This window comes from Arachis hypogaea, chromosome 9 (assembly GCF_003086295.3).
Source record: "Arachis hypogaea cultivar Tifrunner chromosome 9, arahy.Tifrunner.gnm2.J5K5, whole genome shotgun sequence".
Classification (NCBI taxonomy): Eukaryota; Viridiplantae; Streptophyta; class Magnoliopsida; order Fabales; family Fabaceae; genus Arachis; species Arachis hypogaea.
Genome location: NC_092044.1, coordinates 73,138,503 through 73,143,491, shown reverse-complemented (window position 1 = coordinate 73,143,491; position 4,989 = coordinate 73,138,503). Strand labels below are relative to the sequence as shown.

Genomic DNA, 4,989 nt, shown 5'->3' with positions numbered 1-4,989 from the left:
AAGTACTATTGTTTTTCTATTCAATTCACACTTATTCTTATTCTAAGATATTCACTCGTACTTCAACATGATGGATGTGATGATCCGTGACACTCATCATCATCCTCCCTTATGAACGCGTGCCTGACAACCACTTCCGTTCTATCTGCGAGAGCTTGAGTGTGTATCTCTTGGGTTCCTGGTTCACGACGCATGATTGCCTCTCCTGACAACAGAGCCTTTCAATTTCGTAAAATCAGAGTCTTCGTGGTATAAGCTAGAACCAATTGGTAGCATTCTTGAGATCCAGAAAGTCTAAACCTTGTCTGTGGTATTTTGAGTAGGATCTGGGATGGGATGACTGTGACGAGCTTCAAACTCATGACTGTTTGGCGCAGTGACAGTGCGCAAAAGGATCATTGGATCTTATTCTAACACAAGTGAGAACCGACAGATGATTAGCCCTACGTTACCCGTAGCTGGACCATTTTCACTGAGAGGACGGACGGTAGCCATTGACAACGGTGATCCCCCAAGATACAGCTTGCCATGGAAAGGAGTATGAATGATTGGATGAAGGCAATAGGAAAGATGAAGTTCAGGAGCAACAAAGCATCTCCATACGCTTATCTGAAATTTCCACCAATGAATTGCATAAGTATCCCTATCTTATTTTATGTTTTATTTATCTTTTAATTATCTAAACTCTCATAACATTCTGAATCCGCCCGACTGAGATTTACAGAATGACCATAGCTTGCTTCAAGCCGACAATATCCGTGGGATCGACCCTTACTCGCGTAAGGTTTTACTTGGACGACCCAGTTCACTTGCTGGTTAGTTGTGCGGAGTTGTGAAAGGTGTGATCACAATTTCGTGCACCAAGTTTTTGGCGCTGTTGTCGGAGATTGTTCGAGTTTGGACAACTGATGGTTCATCTTGTTGCTTATATTAGGTAATTTTCTTCTTGTTTTATTTTCAAAAAATTTTCAAAAATCTTTCAAAAAAACTCTTTTTCTAGTTTTCGAAAAATACAAAAAAACTTTTTAATAAAATCATAAAATCAAAATTCTTTGTGTTTCTTGTTTGAGTCTAGAGTCAAATTTTAAGTTTGGTGTCAATTGCATGTTTGTATTTTTCTAGCATTTTTTTCAAAAACTCATGCATTGTGTTCTTCTTGATCTTCAAGTTGTTCTTGATGATTGTCTTTGTTTAATCTTGTGATCTTCTTGTTTTGTATCTTTTCTTGTTTTTCATATGCATTTTCGAATTTTTAGAGTCGAAAGTTTAAAAATTTCTAAGTTTGGTGTCTTGCATGTGTTTCTTTTCTTAAAAATTTTTCAAAAATAAGTTCTTGATGTTCATCATGATCTTCAAAGTGTTCTTGGTGTTCATCCTGACATTCAAAGTGTTCTTGCATGTTTTCTTTGTTTTGATCTTAAATTTTCATGTCTTGAGTCATTTTGTTGTTTTTATCTTTCTTCATTAAAATTCAAAAATAAAAATATTTTTTCCTTATTTCACTCATAAATTTCGAAATTTTGGGTTGACTTAGTCAAAGATTTTCAAAATTTAGTTGTTTCTTGTTAGTCAAGTCAAAATTTCAATTTAAAAAAATTCTATCTTTTCAAATCTTTTTCAAAAATCAAATATTTTTCATTTTTCTTCTTAATATTTTCGAAAATTTTAAAAATTGATTTTCAAAATCTTTTTTCTTATTTTTATTTCATATTTTCGAAAACCTTGCTAACAATTAAGGATTTGATTCAAAAAAATTTCAAGTTTGTTTCTTTCTCGTTAAGAAAGGTTCAATCTTTAAATTCTAGAATCATATCTTTTAGGTTCTTGTTAGTCTAGTCATCAACTTCAATTTTCAAAATAAAATCTTTTTAAACTTCTTTTTTCTAATCTTTTTCAAAATAGATTTTAATCATATCTTTTTCAAATTTTAATTTCAAGATTTTCTTCTAACTTCTTATCTTGTTCAAAACCACCTAACTACTTTTTCACTTCTCATTTTCGAAAATCACCTTCCTCTTTTTCAAAAATCTTTTTAATTAACTAATTGTTTTAAACTCTAATGTTATTTTATTCCTTACTTAATTTTCGAATACTAACTAATATTTAAAATAAAAACAAAATTATTTTTCCTTTTATTTAATATTCGAATTCCCTCTCTCTCATCTCTTTCTATTTATTTATTTATTTACTAACACTTCTCTCCTTCTTAAAATTCGAACCTTCTCTCCCTCTCTGTGTTTGAATTCTCTTTATTTTCTCTCTACCTCATTCTTCTCTTCTTCTCTTCTTCTACTCACGTAAAGGAATCTCCATATTGTGACATAGAGGATTCCTCTTCTTTTCTATTCTCTTCTTTTTCATACGAGCATGAACAGGGATAAAGACATTCTTGTTGAAGCTGATCCTGAACCTGAAAGGACTCTGAAGAGGAAGCTGAGAAAAGCTAAAGCACAACTCTCTATTGAGGACCTAACAGAAATTTTCGAAAAAGAAGAAGACATGGCAGCCGAAAATAACAACAACGCCAGAGATGCAAGGAAGATGCTTAGTGACTATGCTGCACCAACTTCCAACTTTTATGGAAGAAGCATCTTAATTCCTGCCATTGGAGCAAACAACTTTGAGCTTAAGCCTCAATTAGTTTCTCTAATGCAGCAGAACGGCAAGTTTCATGGACTTCCATCAGAAGATCCTCATAAGTTCTTATCTGAATTCTTGCAGATCTGTTATACTGTTAAGACCAATGGGGTTGATCCTGAGGTCTACAGACTTATGCTTTTTCCTTTTGCTGTAAGAGTCAGAGCTAGAACACGGTTGGACTCACAACCTAGAGAAAGCCTGAACTCTTGGGACAAGCTGGTCAATGCTTTCTTGTCCAAATTCTTTCCACCTCAAAAGATGAGTAAGCTCAGAGTGGACGTCCAAACTTTCAGACAGAAGGAAGGTGAATCCCTCTATGAAGCTTGGGAAAGATACAAGCAATTAACCAAAAGGTGTCTTTCTGACATGTTTCCAGAATGGAGCATCATATGTATATTCTATGATGGTCTGTCTGAAATGTCAAAGATGTCACTAGATCATTTTGCTGGTGGATCCCTTCATTTGAGAATGCTTGCAAAAGCCCAGGAACTCATTGAGATGGCTGCAAATAACCAGTTCATGTACACTTCTGAAAGAAATCCTGTAAATAATGGGATGAATCAGAAGAAAGGAGTTCTTGAGATTGATACTCTGAATGCCATATTGGCTCAGAGTAAAATATTGACTCAGCAAGTCATTATGATTTCTCAGAATCTGACTGGATTGCAAGCTGCATCGGCAGTGCTAAAGAAGCCTCCTCTGAAGGAGAAGTTTATGACCCTGAGAATCCTACAATGGAAGAAGTGAGTTACATGGAAAAACCCTATGGAAACACCTATAATCCTTCATGGAGAAATCATCCAAATTTCTCATAGAAAGATCAACAGAAACCTTAACAAGGCTTCAATAACAATAATTGTGGGAGAAATAGGTTTGGCAATAGCAAACCTTTTCCATCATCTTCTCAGCAACAGATAGAGAATTCTGAGCAGCGCCTCTCTGGCTTAGCAAACATAGTCTCTGATCTATCTAAGACCACTCTTAGTTTCATGACTGAGGCACGATCCTCCATCAGAAATTTGGAGGCATAAGTGGGTTAGCTGAGTAAAAGAGTTACTGAAACTCCTCCTAGTACTCTCCCAAGCAATAAAGAAGAGAATCCAAAAAGAGAGTGCAAGGCCATCTACACGTCCAACATGGTCAAACCTGTAGAGGAGGGAAAGACAGTGATTCCCAGTGAGGAAGACCTTATGGGACGTCCACTGGCTAATAAGAAGTTCCCTATTGAGGAACCAAAGGAGTCTGAGGCTCATATAGAGACCATAGAGATTCCACTGAACTTCCTATTACCATTCATGAGCTTTGATGAGTATTCTTCCTCTGAAGAAGATGAAGTTATTACTGAAGAGCAAGTTACTCAGTATTTAGGAGAAATCATGAAGCTAAATGCCAAGTTATTTGGTAATGAGACTTAGGAGGATGAACCTCCATTGCTCATTAATGAACTAAACGCCTTGGTTCAGCTGAAGATACCTCAAAAGAAATCAGATCCCGAAAGGTTCTTAATACCTTGCACCATTGGCACCATGACCTTTGAGAAGGCTCTGTGTGACCTGGGGTCAAGTGTAAACCTCATGCCACTCTTTGTAATGGAAAAACTAGGGATCTTTGAGGTATAAGCTGCAAGAATCTCACTAGAGATGGCAGACAAATCAAGGAAACAGGCTTATGGACTTGTAGAGGATGTCTTAGTGAAGGTTGAAGGCCTTTAAATCCCTGCTGACTTCGTAATCCTAGACACTGGAAAGGATGAGGATAAATCCATCATCCTTGGAAGACCCTTCCTAGCCACAGCAAGGGCTATGATTGATGTGGACAGAGGAGAGTTAGTCCTTCAATTGAATGAGGACTACCTTGTGTTTAAGGCTCAAGGATCTTCTTCTGTAAACATGGAGAAGAAGCATGAAAAGCTTCTCTCAATACAGAGTTAGACAGAGCCCCCACACTCAAACTCTAAGTTTGGTGTTGGGAGGCCACAATCATGCTCTGAGCATCTGTGAAGCTCTGAAAAGAGCTCACTGTCAAGCTATTGACATTAAAGAAGCGCTTATTGGGAGGTAACCCAATTTTATTTTATTTATCTATGTTATTTTATGTTTTCTTTAGGATCATGATCATGTGGAGTCACAAAAATAACTGCAAAAATTAAAGAAAAATAAAAAACAGTATCAAAAATGGCACACCCTGGAGGACGTGCTTACTGGCGTTTAAACGCCAGTAAGGATACTGAAATGGGCGTTTAACGCCCAGCCTGGCACCATTTTGGGTGTTTAAATGCCAGAAATGGGCAGCAGTCTGGCGTTTAAACGCCAGAAGTGGCAGGCAAACTGGCGTTTAAACGCCAGTAAA

At 36.7% G+C, this 4,989-nt stretch overlaps 1 non-coding gene across 1 annotated transcript; it reads right to left on the bottom strand.

Moving 5' to 3' along the window:
- Window positions 1-2,904: 2,904 nt before the first annotated feature.
- Window positions 2,905-3,008, bottom strand: LOC112713899 (small nucleolar RNA R71). The gene has a single exon (XR_003158859.1). It is a non-coding gene; the product is annotated as a small nucleolar RNA R71 (small nucleolar RNA).
- Between the last annotated feature and the right edge of the window lie 1,981 nt (window positions 3,009-4,989).